The 20,153-nt window shown below is 46.2% G+C and overlaps 1 protein-coding gene and 1 pseudogene across 1 annotated transcript in view; both read right to left on the reverse strand.

Moving 5' to 3' along the window:
* LOC126518048 (QRFP-like peptide receptor) overlaps positions 1–20,153 on the reverse strand; it is a 104,121-nt gene that overhangs the window by 61,672 nt on the left and 22,296 nt on the right. The window lies entirely within an intron of this gene.
* Positions 8,763–8,941, reverse strand: LOC126518437 (U2 spliceosomal RNA; annotated as a pseudogene).

Here is a 20,153-nt window from a genome sequence, read left to right on the forward strand (position 1 = left end):
CTTTCTTTTCGACAGCTGCGCCACGAACATCATTTCGGTGTAAAGGCTTGATGCTCACTGTAGACGTGTAGAGCTTTTCAGCTAAGTATGTCAACTTCTTAAGGGAAGTTCTTGTTATTTTACATCAGTATTCTCGATGCGTGTTGACTCATCGGAATATGCTCGGAGTACACCAAGTCGCCCGTTATCTCTTAGGAAAACATTTTAGAACTTCCAATTCTAGATGCTTTTCTCAAACGTGTGCACATAACTCTGAGAGGCCCACTTGTTGGTGCCTATACATATACCAGAGAAATGGATTGCTTGAAATAGATTCAGGCATTCGTAGGTCGGAAAAAAATTACGTCGTGGTTTTTTACCCAGCTGAAAGCCGTCTAAAACCTTCTTCAATCTAAAGTGAGAGTAATCGCCATTGACAACGTGTGACAGGCTTGAAAATTTTATTACACCAGGGACGGCAGGTCACAATTCTTTGTGACTTTCTGTTGGACAGTGAGATTGTGTGGTCGCTTTGAAGGCGAATAATTGTGAATGATTGCGCCTCTATGTGAACTTTCAACAATATATTGGGGGCTTAATTCCTTGATGTCTGCAAGGTTGCACACCAAGTAGATGTTGTTCTGCTAATGCACGCTATTATTGGCCATTCACATGTTGCTGACAGAGCGTGCTATGAGTATTAATATTGCGTTGCATGGTTACATGTCTTAATTACGGGGTACTTTATTTTTCAGATATTTTTTCCACAATTTTTCTTTCCTCATTTTATTTTGTTGATAATATACAATCCTTAGTCGCCGAAGTTCATTTTGGATCATCGCCACAGCCGGCTTTTTGGTGGGTTGTTATCCTGTGGCTCATGATTTCTCAAACGCCAAACTTTTCATATAATTCTCAAGAGCTGAACCACTGTCGAATGACTGCCACAAATAAAACAAGGTTTGAAATATCGATGATCAAAACGAAATAAAAAATGAATGGGGAACCCACGTTGCATATTCAGCGTGAAAACGTTTTTCTTTGCGATTTTGTTTTCTTCGTTTTCTTTTTCTTCTTGTTCCCTAGCTATTCACCAGTGCAGCCGGCATGACAAGCTTGGATTTAAATGCTATAGGTAAAGTCTGCTATTTCAAGACTTTCTAATTGTTTCTATATTAATTAAGCCATTTTCATCACAGTGCTGAATGAAAGTCCACAGTGTGCAAGCGCGTGATAGTAATTCTCTTCGTAAGTGTAAATACATTGTTCGCTTCGCTTGCTCAGATTGAGAGACTCAGTCAAAAAGAAGAACTGAAGGTCTGACCTGATGAGGTATGAAACTACCACGAACAAATTGATGTGATTACCAAATAGTCTTGATACAAGTGAGACAACTATAATGGAAATCATGGAGATGTTGTCATGGAGGCAGAACTACTCGCAAATATACTTTCTAGTCTTATTGGCTGCCGTGACCGGAAATTGCCGAGAGATTTTCCTGTCGGTGCGTGATTAGGCGTGACGCCATAGAAGACAAGACTGAAGTGTATTTGCACATTGACCCAGACAATAATGATAAAGATACGAAACGAAAAGTGTTCAACGAGGTATCTCTCGCTAGCCTTTTACTTGGCTGGTAGGAAATAATGAGAAAATCATTTTCACACAAGCAAATGCCCAGTCGAACGATGTGAGCTCTGCTAGACACAAATGGCCGCAAGCTCGCCATTAATTTTTGTTGGTGCCATTATTTGCGATAGGTTTTCAATAAGCAGATGGCAAGTGCAAACATCATCTGTAGTTTATTGGGTAGTAGCGCTCTTATCGGTAAGCAAACGTGTTCGTGAAGACAAATATTCTCGCTTGATTAAATGGTTAATGCCACTGCAGGAGCAATTTATGCTGAAAATATGTACTTTTTTAAATAATACAGTGTGGCATGAGTAATGCACTCGAATTTATCAGAAAGTTTAATAATGCAGAATTTGGCATTAAGCTGCTTGAACGAAGAGATATAATAATAGAGTTTCTTGTAGGGGTGGACAATCCCCCGAATAATATTTATTTATTTATATATTTATTTTAATATTTACATATTTTATTCATCCTACATTGCAAAAGCGGCAATACGGCAATGAGGGGCGGGTGAGAGGCTTGTGTAATTACGAGCCATATATACTAAAATCATAGCTGGGCAAAGGAGGCGCGTAAAAACCAAAATGCGAAATATAATATTTAATGACTTAATACGACATCAAAGTTCACATACAATGTAGCGTCATAAGTCACGGCAGTGAAAAAACAAAGGGCGCGCCCTTATAGGTTATATTCACTGCCTTCTCCGGACGTTGATTCAAGTCACTAATCACAATATTTATAAAGTTGGCATACAACAGTTGGCAAAGCTATTGAAAACTGAACAATCTACATATCTTTTATTAAGTGGTTCTTGCCTGCCAATGCAGCTACGTTTCTGTGTTTCGTGTGATCTTTACTCGACTCAAACGGTTGCTACGCCGTTCTGTTTAAAGTGACTTTGCGAATCTAGCAACCAACAAGCTATAGAGCCTACAGGCCCTCCAACTGTTCCGCACTAGGTTCTTTTTCTTTGTGGAAAGAGAAGCTATTTCTGCACTCCCTTGTGATGTGATATAGTGCTGGGATGGCCCCACACAATGGGCATGTGTCCCTGTATTGACTGGGAAACATTTTATGTAGGATCTGTAGATTGGATAATGTTCCTGTCTGCAGCCTTCGCCAGCCGACTGCTTCGTGTTGTGTTAAAGATGGGTGGGGTGGTAGATGTATTGTCCTTGGAAATAAGGGGCACATGTACGCGACGCTTCTGCTTTTCAACGATTAAGACGAAAATAAGAACAAGAGCTTGGTGGCGCGACCCACCACGCCGTTACAAAGGGACGCATATACCGTCCAACCGACCGACTGTGTTCACACTGAGAGTACCTTCTTCCCTTCCTCTCCTTTCTTTCTTTTCATCCCTCAAAGTCCTTCTTCCCTGTAGGATAGCAAACCGCGTAGCAGACCGACCGACCGTACAATTGCTCACAAGCCGGTTCAGTTCTTTTACATTCCGAGTGACTCGAGTACCGTTTATACATATGCGAATAAGTATCTGAGCCGTTGTTTACATGTTTGGGGCGATCGTAGAACGTTCTTTCGAGAGTTTATTGCAATGGCGAGAGCGGTGGCAAGCGCCGGCAATTGCCGGCGGAGGACTCCCAAGAGGCAAATGAACCATCGGTGTGGGTGTCTGAACGTCATGAGGACTTTCGCATTTACGCATGCATTCCTTAACGGTGAAGCACAGTGTTTCACATCGTACGCGTACTTTAGTTCTTGCCGAACAGCGAACGGTTAGGGCAAACATAGGGTGACGTCCTGCATTAACGGCCTAGTCCGATCGAAGTGCGCGCGCCCCAAGCAGATGCGGTCGTTGTCACTTGTGCAGCGATTTGTTTGATAAGTGTGACCTGGCATCCACTTTATTTTGAAATTTCAAAGGGGGCTAAGACTGTAAAGTATCGGAACTGAGTTGCATATTCCGTAGGAAAACAGCTGCGTCGGCTACGCAGAATTTTGGCCGTCATGTGTAAGCCCTTCGGTTGGCCGTTGTCAAGGGTGGATTCGCGCAGAAGACATCGTAACTATTGCTTATAGTGTTTTAGTCAACTTGTTTCACTCGTTGTAATTCTACTACCATGCCTATTTGTCTTACTTTTGCTTTAGAATTTCCAACATCTTGTCTTTCTTTTTTTTCTTCTTCCCTTGTTTTCTTGTTCTTTCTGTTCGAATTTGAAATATTTTATGTATGTTTCTTCAAGACACATCGTCAATACATAGTGGCCAGAAAATATATGCTTGCCTTCTTGTGTATTTGTAAGACGCGTGATTCGCAAAAACCTTTCGTAGACAGGCTTTAGAGCTGTTTAAATGCTATAAAAATTATTTTCAGCACCCTCTCTGTGCCTGCGCAGAAATTTCTCGTCTACGGTGTAGTGTCGGGCTTATTCTCCAGAAGTTTCGAGCCCATTTTATCAACGGTTGGTTCGTACCGCTACAAGGGGTGATGATGCCGAAGAACGTGACCACAAAACAATGTTAGAATAGCATTTCTTTCTTTGGTGTCTTTCCAACCGAATGTCTTCCGTGTGTCGCATTTCCCTCATTGTTCAAGCTATAGTTGTAAAACGTATGTGCAAGCATATAGGCATCACAGCATATGTACGGGCAATCAATTTTCATTTGCTCGAACTGCTAGCCCTATTGTTTCAGTTTAAGAGAACGCTAACCTGCTGTTCTTGCAACTGAATGGCTTGTTTCTCCGCAGACCCTGTGCTGTGCAGGGTGCTGTACTCCCGGGACGCACAAATGTTCTTTTTCTCCTCATTTACCTTGCACAGCTCGTCCATCATCACAGATTTACAAACACGTTTCTTTATGCCACTATAAGTGAGCTATTCCAGCCCCACAAGAAGGACGTTCAGGTCTTGCCCACTTCTCGTCCCATATCTACTGAGTACCAGCCCGATGCCGTTCCGAGCAAATGTATGGTTGCACAGAAAGCGAAAGATTTCGTAAATTCTTCTCCGACAGAGGGCCTTGCGGAAATGTGCGAGCAGCGAAAACTGGCTCCCGGCGGAGCGACGTGCTACATTTCTCCGCAAACTGAGTTTTGTACACCTTTATTGTTCCCGCTCTCGTGCGCTCTCTCGACAGGAAGCTCGCTCGAAGAGCGTCCCGTTAACTCCGTGTGTGTGTGTTCAAGTAACATGCCACCACTCAAGTTGCCATGACGTACGCGTGGAGTTCAGACCACTCGCACATACATACATGCATACGCGCAAGCACGCACACGTACACCTGCACGCACACGAACACGCACACACACACAGCCATGGGCGTCTCGTCAGTCGCGCGTGGTTGGGTCGACGTTGATTGGATCGATGGCTGTTTTTCCTGGCACGTAGGTTCGGTGAAGCACGACCCTCACCGCCCGAGCCGCTAGGTTTCCTGGCACGCGTCATCCGCCCCCGGTTGTCGCAGGCACTCGCTTAGTCTGGCGAAACGCCGCGTTCCTACCTGCCGCGGCCGGAGTTATTGAACGACGGTGCATCTGTCTGACAAGGCTCGTACCAGAGTTCCGACGTCGTCTGCTGCGAGCGAGATTTATAACTATATGCTGTTACAGTTGGACGTCTGGAGGCATCCAGAACACTTAGGCGGCGTTAGCCTCTGTGGGCTCTTTATGGCGCTAAATATGACGAGCGTACTACGATTTTCACCTCCTTGAACACGTTCCCCGAAGTAAGTGGAACATGTTTTCAAAACTCTGCCACTCATAATCGGAGTATAAGTGGATCAAAATGTCCTTGACCACAAGATTTTATTGCGATCGAACTCTCGAACTGCTACTGTAGCTCATTCCTAATATCGTACCACATCTCTTGCACGAACCAAGTGGGACATATTCGCAAAAAAAAAAAAAAATGTTCAATTTACTAAGCGGTACTTATGTGTAACGAGATTAGCAGTGTGATTGGCGTTGACTTTCGCAGTGCACGACGGGAAATGCGAGCCCGAAAAAGAGATGGGGAGGAATAAAGTAAACAAGAACACCGCTCTGTCAAGCTTTTCAATGCGATAGTGATAAACTGAATCTCGTAGCTCCGTGTTTGTTCCTAGATTATATTGATATGGTGTATAAGTTCCTCCTTAGTTCGTGATGCTCTTGTAGGAATATGGATTCGCTGAACGCTCACCACTGGTAGGAGTGGAAAGTGAATTTCGCTTGATTCTGACACATGCAGAAATACAGAACTTTACGAATGCGTTCCGCGGAAATCCACAAGGTGGTGTAAATTCAATTGAAATGGAAGAATTTGTTTTATCCAGCCGATAGTCAGGACGAAGCCACACCATTTTCTTTCTGTCTTTTTTTTTAAGAGCTTGTAGTTGTCGATTAGCTCGCCATCGCCCTGCCATCGATTAGCCCCATGGTTAGCTTGGTGGCAGAGAGAGCACTCCCGAAAGCCGTTGGTCATGCGTTCGATACCCAGACCAGGACATTTTTCTTTTTTTTTTTTCGAATGCGAAGCTTCCTTTCCGGGAAACCTACACTTGCGTCATCTGCAGTTTCGTCCGACTTTCCAGATGGGCTAAAATATTCTCCCTCTTTTTTTTTTCAGGGAATAAAGCACTGAACCAAGAGTGGCGGTAGTGGTCTATCGTTTCTTTTTTGTCTACTGCCGCGTTTTATTCTCTTTACTGATTTTAGAGTAAAGACTCAGCTATGATCTTGTTTCTCCTTTCCTTCAGTTGTTCCATTATGTCTTCATTACGGATGTTTCAGTCCCCTCATTTCAAGAAAGCAGGCAAATTGCCATACATATACATATACTAACGCTCATCAATATGACGATATTGCGTATTATCAATTGCTAATTTGAGAAATTAAGTTCTACGTTCTCACGCAGTGCCTACGATTGCATATTTCTGTTAACTCGGGGAATTGACTCTTGCGTTCTTAACATTTACGTAAACAGACATCCCACAAAGAAAAACAGACGCAACACTAAAATCTCGGCACAGGTTGCCGTTCCCTTCATTTCCCTTCACCAGAAACGCGGCCACCGTAGCTGGCAATCAAACTGTCGACTTCGTGATCAGTCAGCGTAGCTCAACAGCCGCTAGGCCGTCACCTGCTGATCATTTTGTGTCTTATAACGCCAGTCGCGCGTCTAGCGGTACCGGATTTCTCGGGTATACCACTTCATACGAAGCCTTATATATGGCGGGCGACTTCCCCGATCGACACAAGCACCTTGACTGGACAGAAGCCGTCGTCATTCTGGGGATAAGACAGAATATGTCCACACGAAGGAATCCCGACGCTTCAGGACTGACTGTCGCGATATCTTTTTCCCCTCTCATTTTAGTATAAGACAGAGTATCTGGATACCAGACACTCCGGGGCGGAAGAGCACCTTCTCGCAGAAATTGCTGCTAGATTAAACTCTTTTTCTTTTTTTTTGCCAGCATTGCTTACAGCCCTGCCGCCCGACCCCGCGCATTTCGTCTGCGTTATTCGCCTCCTATATCTGAGAGCGAGGTAAGCAAGGATCTCATCATATCAGCCGTTCCTATATAGCGTCGACGCTTGGCGCGTTGTCGCCCCATGGACATTGGCTGGGGAGAAACGACAAGGCAACAACAATCTGGTCGCAAAGGCCGCTAGTGTCATTCGCGACTGACCTTTCGCGATCGAATGACCTGCCGTCGACTTCGGAACGGCGCCTTGCAATGCAGAGAGGCGGTGTGCCGTGGCAGAGCACCTCGGCTTCCCTTCGGCGCGGTGTTTGTTTTCATCGGTTTGCATCAAAGCCTCCGTGTTGCAGTATACAGCTCGTATTCGAGCGACTGGTCACGTGTTTAGCTGTCCGAGGAAACGACATTGGAGGACACATAGTCAAAGTGAACGTTTTAGGAAGAGCTGCTGGATTGGTCGCGCTGCCGTTCGGTGACAATCCTTTTTTTTTCTTTCTGAGTCACCAGTTTCTTCATAACATCGCGTCGCTAGTCGTGTTTGAGCAGGAAGTTGATGTGCCTCCGATTCTATTGTAAACACGGATCCGAAAATTCTCTCGTAGTGGCAGGGCGCAACCTTTCTTGCTTGGTCATTTTTCTTTCACAAGCGTTTTTTCTTTTGTTTCGTTTGTTCTGCACAAACAGTTTCCGTCTCGAACATCGTTATCTACCGTATATATCTACCCGATGTTGCTTCTGGAGCTGTGTACAGATATTTGCAGGGTATTATAGTTTGTTATGTCTCATATACTTCTGAACTTCACCAATCGATAAAGAATCCGTTTGCTTTGACGCGTGATACTCGAACGCTTCGGGACTGTGATGAGAACTCATCGCTATCGCCTCGGGGCATTTTTGTTCTCCTTCCGGTTCTATGCGAGGTAGCCTTTGTAATAGCCGTACGAAAAGCTGATGCTCGTGAGATTAAGTGCGACGTAAACGAAGGAAATTACATACTATATATATATATATATATATATATATATGTATGTATATATCTATATGTATGTATATATGTATGTATATATCTATATGTATGTATATATAGGTTGAAGCGCTGAGATGCCAATAAAACATTCCACGTGGTGTCATTGTTTGTTAGGTTATCCTGATTCGGCTAATAAAAACCGATGACCGCGGTTTCCCTCCTTCTAGTATATATATATATATATATATATATATATATATATATATATATATATATATATGTATATAGGAAACTGAACGCCAATATTGGCACGAACCATGAACTTCATGAAAATGGAGTTCTTAGAGCGACGCTCGTCCTGAATTTGAAAGCCTGCGACTCAGACCCTCGTTTTGTTTTTGCAGCCGTTCAGCTTTCGAACCCAGCAGGAACTTTTTAATCAACATGTTTTATCTCTCTCTCTGTCTATGGCTAGGATCTGCAAAAGGTGTGTCCGACATGTCGACAAAATCAAATCACCATGTGGGCCGATCCTGGTGTAAGTACAGAAAGGGTCCAAGCTCAATGGCACGTACCCCTGTGGTCTCGGGGACCTGTGATGCACCCTTGAACTACTCTTGTCACACGTGGGACCCAAAGAGGTCCCAGGCGCAAGGGTAAGAACAGATGTTACAGCGAAGTTGTGTATAGCTACGTTCTCATGAAAATTGTGTCCGTGGGCAGGAGGTGTGTACAGCGAGAATTTCTCCCCGCACGTCGGCCGATACCGAAGATAGTGCAATAGCTGGCCCACCCGCGGTGGAGCTGAAGCAGGTTTTAAGCACTCCGCTAACTTGCAAAAATGAGTTTAAGATCTCAGGTGCAAATACAACCCATATCAGATATTAAGCTGATAAGAACCGATACTACACTTTTATCCCCGTCGGCCATGCCTACTTTCGCACCGTCGTCTCGTTGTCAGCGCGCGCGCGCGTGTGCGCGCGTGTGCGTGTGTGTGTGTGTGTGTGTGTGTGTGTGTGTGTGTGTGTGTGTGTGTGTGTGTGTGTGTGTGTGTGTGTGTGTGTGTGTGTGTGTGTGTGTGTGTGCGTGTGTGTGTGTGTGCGTGTGTGTTGTATGTGTGTGTGTGTGTTTACACCACTAGAACACAGTGCCCTTAGATGCGTGTTCAGCCAACGATGACCGCATGTTACCTGACAAGAAGGCAGAGCTATGTATTCGACAGTAATTGATTTACGGTGATCAGCCACTGGGTGTCTGTCTTTACGTCATGACGACATCCATTCTATGAATAGTAAATCAATCTTTGGTTGCAGTGCCCTCTTTCTTTTGGTGGGAATGTATTTAGTAAACACCACTGAGTAGAAATAAAATGCTATCATTGTTCCTGGGCGATGTTCCAACTCATCTCTATATATACGTGAGTCATCTACACTATATACTGACCCTCGGCAGGTTTATTTTCTATTTTATGTTTGTGCGTGCTTTCTTTATTGCCAGCTTTAACATGCGTTTCATACAAAACAGAGAACTGACTAGACTTGTGACCACATATGCTCAGGTACACCTTCCTCGTGATTGTGCTCAACATGCCTGCTCAGCTTCATTACTCGTCGCTTCAGGTGTAGTTAATTGACCAACTTGCAGAACAATGCGCGGACACTACTCTCGTTCGGAGAAGAGAGTGCTTGTTCGACACGGTATTGGGCCACCATCTAGAATGCGCTAATATATTGACGTCTATTGCCTCCGAAATTGCTGTGCGTATTTTTAAGTCCCTACTTCATTTCTTCCCATGTTTACACAGTGACGCTAAAAAGGTTTCGAATGTTATCAATCACATGAGAGGTACGTTAGGCACACAAGAGGTTTTAGCACCGTAAGCATATGGTGCTAAATCATCTTTTCATGGCGTTTCTCAAACATACTTCCACTTCTATGTAGCTACATAGAAATATGAAAGAGTAACGTTTAGCGAAGGCGTCGTAATGATTTCAGGCTTCTTGTTTCACTTGATTGGGCTACTTCAGAGTATTTCAGTGAAGTTGGAGCAGCGTTTACGCTTTTGAACCTGCCACTTTTATGTGAATATTTGGCTACAGTATCCGCAGAATAGTTTGAATAAGGGTGGGGCTGATGTTACACTCACTGCACCACGTCAGTTCTGTCGACAGGATGGAATAGTAGCAGCCCGTTGCAGAGCTCGAAGCACCTGTCCTGCAGACAATTACTAGTACTCAGCAAGAATCGCAAGCGCTGCAACACCGTGTGGTGCGAACGAAAACGCCGACGAGACGAAACGCAGTCATTTTCACACTCGTGGCTGGCGCAGGGATTTCAGCAACTCACGTTTGCGAAGACAAATGGCACCACGTGACCCCTACACTAATGGTTTGGAATCGTGCCTGGCGATCGGGTTGCGTGGAGGGCTTTTGTGCGCCTGCGTATGCGGCAGCGTTGCGGGAGCCCTGAGGCATGCCCACGTGGCTCGCAGTTTGAAACATATGGAGTGAGAGCAAGAACGTGATTTATCTCGGACGGTGGTTGTCTTTCGCAGCCTTTTTTCCTTTTTCTGGATTTCCCGCGACAACAGATCGGATTTATTTCGAGGCATTTCGCGGAAGTGAAAAGACGAATGACAAGCAAGATGTAGTACTGTGACCGACGAAATCAGCCAGTGGGTAGTACGCTTTAAATTGGCCTCATGGCAGGCGTCCGCCTAACTTCACATGCGCGCATTCTCATCGCCGGCACTGATTCAGCGCTTTCTGCGCATTTGTCTGGGATGAACGCTCGATGTGTAAAATGTTAAGACAAACACGTTCATTAACAAGTGCAATCACAAACTAATATCACGCGTGCTTGATTGCTGCGGTAAAAATCTCGGCACTTTACGTCAACGTTCACTGGTATCGCCTAGAAATAACTAAGCAATCCTGAGGCGCTCCGCGAAAGACGCCTCAAGTCTTGTTTATTGTTACTTTTCAAGGTAAAAACGGATCGACAGTTTCGATAATTACTTCGAGCTGACTTCATCAATGTTCTCTGGGCTCCGGAAGACTTCAATGGAAGCTTTAGCTCGGATCCAACTCCAATGCCGCCTATTCAAAGACATGTAAAACACAGCAACGCTTTTCTGAGATAACCACTAGGCCGATTTTAATTATATGTGCTGAATTTGGGAGAGAAAGGTAAATTCTAGTGACTGCTGGAAGCGAAATTTCGATTTTGGGCCTGGATTGTTTAGAATAAGTTTTCTCAAATCGGCATGTTTAAAAAAATAAAGCATATACAGGTAGTGTTTATGGGTCGGGTTGTTCTCAAGGTGAGAGGGGGTGCCGTACCGACGAAAAGATATGTCACCTTGGAAGAGACAAATCTACTTGTGGAAACATTGGCTGCCGCTTTTACGTTGTTCTCGTTTTGCTCGTCGTCTTGAATTTCCGTCTCCCACCTTCTCCGTGTTTTGCCTACACTTACGTTTCATGAGACAATCGCACCAAGATTGCGTCGCTTTACGTTGATGTCATTTAGAGTTTAGCCTGCCTGATGCTTTTTTTATTTCACATCGTCAGCTTTCAACCATTCGCACAACGTCTTTGAGCGGTAGGCCAGAGTATTCCTAACAGTTACCCCCGTATTGAGAAACGCATCCTATCTTGAAGCCCACGCTTGATTTGATTTAAATGACGCCTGTCGTGAACGCACCGAAAGAAACGCAATGAGCGTAGATGCGTTAGCTCAAGGCGTCAATTATATCAAGTCAAGCATCAGCTTCGAGTCAAGATGCATTTCTAGAATGAAGTATTGCGTTGTTTCACAGGGTGTCGAGACGGCATTCCGCGCACCCTTTAAGGAGTGACACTCTTGAATTACGACACGCCATGTGTATACGGCTCCAATCTCAACTGTCCAACTCGGCATTTAAGAACCCTCTTTACACCTGCTTGCCAGTACAGCACATTCGACTAGTTTTCGAACGTTTAACATTTCTTTTAGTTTGCTTTGTGTGTTTCCTACTACGAGAATGTCATTATAGCTTATAGCTTCTTTTTATTTGTGCGCCCCTTCACGAGCTTTCGCGTAAGCTATTTTTCTCAACTAAGCCGGAGCCGCATTGGAAGAAATCCATTTATTCTTGCTTTTCTCTCGTTGAGCGTTCCTTTGAAATAGAGAAATGGAATGAACATTGAAAGGGATGACTCAGTGGCCAAAGCAGGGTGAAGGTCAGTGGTGGGGCTTATAAAATAAACAAATATATATACACAGAAAAATATTCAGTACACAGAAAATACACAGAATATTCCCAGTTCCACCACAAAGGCGAAGCATCGACTGCGATTGGAAATTAGTAGATAGCTGTCCGAAATGAGGATAGCAGTCTTATCGGCCGTATAAACTTTTAAACATTCGCTTACTAACTAAATTAAGAATGATAGAATGTGTAAGCGTGACCCAAGGAGGACGTAGAAAGAAACAGACACAGGGAGACAGCGCTGTCTTTGTGTGTCTGCTTCTTTCTACGTCCTTGTTCGGTCGCGCTTACACAGTCTTATCATGGATTCAAACCAACTACCTCGTCAACGTGTTTTAACTAAATTAACCAGCACGGTGTCACGCGCGCACAGGTAAACATGAACACATCTCGCTCGATGAGAGCGGTAACTGTCTGGGAAAACGCTGGAGTTGGGAATCGCGGCAGTAGCCTCGAGCCAATTGACCTCCGTGCATCTGCCGCTTCAGCGCTAACGAAACGTCCAAAGCACAGCACCTACAAAGCTACCGGCAGTACGCGCACTGTGCAAACATCGCAGATAGCTTTGAAGATGAGGCCCGCGCGGGCGCCCGCTTTGACCACGTCGCAGACCGCTTTCAAAACACACGAGCGCCGGCAACGCGTCCCTACGGCGTCCGCCAAAGGCGTCTACTACGGCGTCCGCCGACTCCCAGCCCAGCCAATCATAACTTCAGCAGCAGACAAAATTGACGTGTTCCCTAGGTGGACATTTACACAATACCTCCCCAGGACTGTCAGGACGGGTAACCGAAGAAGGCCATGGAGTACCTGCTGAGCAGCAGCATACAAGCCAAACCACGGTGACTACCCTGGCCTGAGTGAAACGGAAGGGAAACGTTACGATTAAATGCACCTGATACTTCCTTGTGGCACTTACGAAAGCAGCCAGTTTCCCTTCGGTCTCATCTCGTGCGCCATCGAACATTGCTGCTTGCGACACCACTGGCCTCGCTGCTCACCACGACAACGTTCTGAGGCGCCTTCAGCCCAGCGCTGCCACCTTGCTATCGCTTTCAACGCTTCGCCCTTCGGGCGAAACTTGCCACTTTTCTTTTCTAGTTCTCTAGCCACTCTACATGCATGACATTCTTTGCAGCCACCTCCTCGGGAATTATTCTTCCTTATCCGGCGTAGCGTATTTCGGGACGCATTTCTCTCTCATCTCGAGCTCTGCACCTCGTCTCGCCTCGAGGAAATAGTGCTCGAAATTCCCACCGCGACATTGCTAGCGAGTGAAACATAGCGCGCCCGCTCCTGCTCGTAAGGCCGTAAGTTTTGGCCCGAATATTGGAAGCAGGCCCGAGGCATCCCTCGTTGGTTCGCTCGATGCAAGGGAAACGATGGAGGTTAGCTTGAGAAGCCTAGTTTATTGCGGTTGACTCACCGCGTACTCTTAACCTTATATTTTGTCGCGTCTGCGCGTTTTCGTTTTCACTTCGCGAATTTTGTTTTCGCCCTTTTGGTGTCGCTTAATTTCTTTTTCGCTTGACGATAGCGTCGCATTATACTAAAGGAAGTCGCAGTTTCACCCGAAAGGCGAAGCACCCATTGGGATAGCTAATTAGTAGGCAACCATATGAAGTAAAGACAGTAGTTTTATTGGCCATGCAAACTTACAAGCATTCGCTTGGAAACACGGTGTCAGCGCGCGCAGGCAAACATGAACACACCACGCTCGATGACCGCGGACGCTCTCTGTCAAAACGCTGGCGTGAGGAAGTGTGGCAGCAGCTGCGAGAGAAGTGACCTTCGTGCTATCTATCGCTTCAACGCAAACTGAGCCGCGAAAACACAGCACACGCAAAGCTACGAGCCATCGACCCACCTAGACTGTGCCCTCAAAGCAGATCGCTTTCAAAATAAAGCTCGCACGACCACGCACGGCTGCGCCATATACGCGGTTGCTGCCGAACTACAATGCCCCCACACCCTCTCCTCTCCCCGATGCCGTGCGCGCGACGGAAGACGGCGCGCTTTCTCTCTGCTTTCCTCCCTTGCGAGTGTAAAGTTGAGCCTCGATCGTCCCCTCACCCACGCACGCTTTCACTCGCGCGTACAGAATACGGCGCGCGGCGATCGTGTTATCGCCCTTGGACTTTATATGGAACATCACGGCGACGCCGACCGTTACAGCGACGCCGACCTCAAAAATTCACCAGGAGTGTCCACATAATTGCTGTCGCAACAATAACGGAAGAGGAAACACGACATTTTGTTTTTAGCATCTCTTTTCTTACGCTATATTGTGCCTCCCTGTCTGCGCTGAATGATGGCATTTCAAATATAACGTGTCCGGGCCTGGGAGTTTGCCGGAACGTGATGAATCCTGTACAACGATTGCAAGTCTACAATTACGTGGGTCGTACTTTTGTTGTAGTGAAAGCGAAGAGGGGGTGTGGTGGCGACCTGTACCTCGCTGTCACAAATGTTTTGCGGTAAATGACTGATGTCATAGACTTCTTGTTGGCTTCTTATGATGTCATAGACATGTATTTTTAAAATGTCGATTGCATTTTCGTACGGTGTGCTTTATTTTATATAAATGTAGAAACATGGGAATGCGTGTGTATGTGTGTGTGTGTGTGTGTGTGTGTGTGTGTGTGTGTGTGTGTGTGTGTGTGTGTGTGTTGTGTGTGTGCGTGTGTGTGTGTGTGTGTGTGTGTGCGTGTGTGTATGTGGTGCATTCTTTATTTCGATTCAGAAACGGTAGAAACATGAAAATGTGTTTGTGTGAGTGCGCTTGTGTGTGTCTGATCGTGTTGTGTGTCTATCCATGTTTGTTTATTTCCTTGTGTAAGTCTGTTCGTGTGCGTGTTTGTGTTTCTTCGTGTTTGTACGTCTGCGCACACACCTACCTTCGTGCATTTTCACCCTGCAGGGGGCCTGTGGGATTAGCCTCAGCGATTGCGGAAGTACTTAACTGATGCTAGGGCCACCAGCATCGCCTTGCTTTTTCTCCCAGCACACCATCTATCCAGTAGGCTCTGCTCTGCTTTTTTTATTTTATTCTTCGCGCACGCCATTCGATAATGCGACAAACGCCACTCGAGGGGCGCGACCTTCTACGTCGATCGCTGCTAAGCCATCACACAGCCCGTGTCTCGTCGACGATAAGGACGAAACTTGGAGAAAATATTTTAGCCTTTGTTTGATTTTTCCGTGCTGCACGACAAACATATGCGAATTCATACAACGGGGCACCAGTTTCGACGGCGTATGGTTTTATAAAAATAGGAAGAGATAAAAAAAAAAGCTGCTCTTTCTTAACTTTGCGCGATATGAATGGTTTCCGCGTAAGCATCTCGCTTGTATGCATCGTCGGCTTTCCCCGGGGGAAAATTCTCGTTTTTCTAGTGAAATGGCCTTGCGGGCCCCTATGGCTGCGAAGGAAGCCTTGCTGCTCACACATAAGAGTTAAATCAAAGTGAAGGAGTTGCCACATTTTTACGCCACGATGCCGCTTTAAGCGGCATCGTGGCGTAAGAGTGTGGCAAGGGACACTGGGCAAAAGAGCGACATATAGCATACACACATACACACGGCGCTTTCAACAAGGCCTTTATTTTCGGTGTCGGAGTGAATATACTATACGCACATGTTTTTCTTTTTTTTACTTTTATGCGCGACAAAACACGTACTCGGAGCATGCTGACAACACCACATCGCGACATACGTAAGACTCTTACTCTCATTACCATTCACAACATGCACGAAGATTCTAACCTATTTTTTATTTTGTTTATAATTGCAAAGCATCCATCTCATTGCGAACAAAGAAGTTTGGAATGCTTGCGCAGGCCATGGTTGTTAACCACAGAATAGGTCCAAGGCACGTCGCGATACGGCGATGTCAGCATGCCCCGAGTACGTGTTCTAATACGCACCTAGTGAAGACTAGATGTATGCTCCCATCACGGAAATAAACCCGTTGTAGAAAAGTTAGCGCTGTGTGCGAGTTCTGTGTGGCTATTTTGCCTCATATCCGCTGCGCTACGCCCAAGGCCTTTAGTATAGAGAGAGAAAGAGAGAGAACTAGAAGACAGGAAAAAAGCCTTAAAGGCCTTTGCTATGACGTACCAATAAACCCCGACATGCAACCTTAGTACATTTTCTTGTCTTTTAAATGAAGGGGAAGTGTTCGTATAGTGACTTTTGTTATCTGCTTGGGAGTGGATAACCGCTAATATCTTTGCTGCCAATAATCATACATATAAAAAAAGAATGTATTCAGTCGCTTGCAGGCTTTTATAGTTTTCAATATTTTCCTAGTTGTAATTATCGTTTGTTTTTCGCCTGCACATTCTGCGCATACTTACGGAGCCTGAGTACAGTATATGAATGGGCGAGTTGATTTATGTACGCCGCGCATTAATATTTCTCGATTTACACTTCAAGATTCTATTTCTTCGTCGTCATCTCTTCGAGACCGCTTTTTTCTTCTTTTTTTATTACTGTGCTGGTGTGAGCCAACTGCTTTCTTTGGTTAGTATTGTTAGTTCCTGCAAGATGGTCGAAAGGCTGGGATGTTTAGGAAAGAAAGTTTCAGGCTGATGACAAATTTGCTTTCGCTACTTAGATACTTTAAGAAAAAAAAAAGAATGCAGTCTTGAGGCCGTTTAATAAATGAAGCGTACTAAATGAAACGTCTTGCATAGCAAAAGAAGAACGGCACTTTTACTGAGGAAATGCGGTATGATTCTCGTCGAAGTGTTCAAAATAACAATAATTATCAACGTAAATTGTGAAGTTCAAGTAAACGCAGCACAAGAGCATTTCCTGAATTATAAATATGTGCGAGCACCTCGCTTTAAATGCTTCAATAGTCGGTCACCGGCGCCTAATTTTGCCCCGCGATTTGAAGAACTTTTGTTCGATATCGAATAAGCAGTTTTCATAGTAAGCTCACTTCTGCGTTTCTATATGGACATGGTCAGAAGCTCGCTCTCCCTGTCAAGTTTCACGCCATGTATCATGCTTTAGGTGACACAGAACATGCAAGCACTGTTTTCGGGTAGCACCATCGTTCGCACTGCTTCAGCCACAGTGAAGCACGCTCACAATAACGCAGGGAATGCGGACGACGTGACGGTTCCTGAAGTTAGATACGGGGTTGCCTTTTACAGGAGCGGAAAGTACTTGGTGCGACTTTATTGACATTGTTCTCAGAAGCAGTAAGGCAGTTTGCCAGCCGCACGTCCTCTTTAAAACACACACGGAGTTGTCGGAAGCAGCGTATACACGCTAGCCATGGACATCATAAAACAACATGCCATATATTAAGATTTGTCGATTTCACCCGAATAGCATGGTCTAGCGTTGCTTTCGCACTCCCTGGACGGTGTCCTAACCGTACGCCGGTGCGACGTTTTTGTAACGATGCAGCGTGCGCGGTAACTAACTGCTAGGTCAAAAGTGTCAGCACCCTGGCAACTAACTACCAAGGCGTCTCAAAGCGCTCGCGTGACGAAGAACGCTGGCGTTGGAGTCGTCGTACCTCCGATGACGTGCGAGCCGAGAGTGAAGGGAAACCGCCGGCGTAAGTTAGCACTACCCAACGCAACATTGCATGACAGCTTGACGCCGGCTGCCCGTTCTGCTCAGACCGGTACACACACACAACGACTCGGCAGGAACACTTGTGTGCTTATCGACATGACGTCTGCGTGACCTGGAACGCTCTGTCGAGCGGATTGAGCCGAGCGTTGACGCTCGTCGTTTTTAGCTACGTCGTTCTTTTTTTCTTCTTTCTTTTTTTTTGCGACCAGACGTCCTGCGCGTCTGTGGAGATCCTCTACTTCTCGGCGCTGGCCCGCATGCGTCGTCGGTAGCGAGCGGGCACGAAAACGACGACGCGGACGCTTCCGGCGCGTTCGCAATTTGTGCCGCCGCAATAATTGCCGCAAGGTGGCTCTGCGTGTGCGCAGAGCGCAGAAGAAATGTAGCGGGGACGTACTTCGCTACTCGTGTAACTGCGACTTCTGTAAGTTACATGCTCATAATTCCCGATGTACACCGCAGTATAACTTTCTACGGCATGTTTCTAAGGCAACACCGCATTCACTAGAGGTGCTTTTGTACTGCTTCGAACCGTCGCACTCGTCGCTGAGTGGTAGCGTCTCTGTATCACACTTCGGAGACCCTGGTTCGATTCCCACCCAGCCCATCTTCCAAGTTGTTTTTTACTTATGAAGTGACTCCTGGGATTTATCGCTTACGGCCGCCGACGTCGACGACACCGGCTTTTCTGCGACGCGAGCTCCTTAACGCTATCGCGTTAGAACATGTGCATGTAAGGACTGGCGCGGCCTCAGCCGTCTTTCTTCGTAAAAAAGCACGCAGACTATCGCAAGACGAAGGTTGTCCCAAGGAGTCCGTCGCTTCCGTAAATGTGACATTTATAACTTGCATCCTTTGACTTTTTCTAGAAGGGCAAACATCCCGTCATCGAGCTTCGTAACCGACTACGTTGGCACGCAGGGTTGCTCCGCTTCTGTCCGACCAGTCGGCGAAAACATTCTGTTCTCCCTTTTTACGAACTAGACAGAGTTGCAACCGATACCGCGTAGCTTACTACCGGCGTCTTACTTCTAGCCTCGATCGAATGACAGAGTGAACGGGCTGTCAAGAATCCTAAGAGTTGTGATTGACAAGGCCGGCAAGCAGATCGGCGCAGTCATACTTCCACGATGCGTTTAGCTCTCGCCGACGTGGCGCAGACAAAGGGAAACTGAAACCGCGGAGCAACAAGCGTAAAGAGACGGACGAGACCTGCTTGCCTGATTCGCATTCGGTCACTCCATCAACTTCACTTCAGCCTTCCATTCCACAAAAGAAATAAAAAATGTGTTTTGCAAAAGGCACGGTTGGCCACCTTTCGATTTTGCGGGCCTGCAGTACGCTCGACTCATCTCACGCTCGACGCCAATCTTGGCTATTCCCAAGACAGTGTACGCGGAGCGTCCTATAGCGCGCGGCCTGCCGCTGCCTGATTGATGGTGCTGACATATCTTGACCGGCGAACAACAAGCGCGCGTCAATCAAAATTCTTGCGCGACGACACTTCCGGTGCAGAATCGAAGCGAGCGGGGGAGATGGGGGGGACTTGAGGGTGCAGAGGAAGAGAAAGTAGGTCATTCTAAGGGGATTGGTAAGGCCGTTAAAATAAGACATCTGCGTGTCCAAAACGAGGAGGCTGCGTTTGAAGGGACGACGAGCACGACGACGAAAGTTGAAAGCGTAGAAAAGCGGGAGCCTGTCTGCTGTTGACACTGGCGCAACGGTGCGATATACTTGGCGAAATGATTGACACCGGTGGGGCCGTTGCTGAGAGATGCATCCGGACTTATAGCTCGTTGCTGGGGTGCTCACGGCCGTCCGTTGAAGTGTGGCGTGTATATAGAATCCCGAGTGCAAATATTTTTTGGATGCTTGGGAGGACGCGGAAACACTCAGCTTTGTATACCAGCATCAATGCTTGACCTTCCGCATATTTCAGTTCTATGGAAGTTGTGTGCATTGGTTGCGCTAGGCATGGTTGAAAAGATTTGCGTCGTGGTCGAGAACAGATTGGTGGCGCTGTGCATGGTTTTTAGTGGGGCAGGCTTTGTCATCTTTGTGTTGCAAGACCATAGTTATGGCTGTTACGACCCTCTGTGACCTGCAAACTGGAGAAGTAAGTGGCTGAAAAAAAGAGAGCATGCGTGAACAAATAATAGGCGATCAATTAAAATGTAATTAGCTCGGGAAAGGAGTAAACCAACGATTTAGAAATGGCAAACGCATACCGTCTGGGCACTATACACTCTTAAGCAAAATTACGCCCTTTTGCCACACAGCAATAATCGTCAT

This window comes from Dermacentor andersoni, chromosome 11, assembly GCF_023375885.2.
Source record: "Dermacentor andersoni chromosome 11, qqDerAnde1_hic_scaffold, whole genome shotgun sequence".
NCBI classification, from domain to species: Eukaryota; Metazoa; Arthropoda; class Arachnida; order Ixodida; family Ixodidae; genus Dermacentor; species Dermacentor andersoni.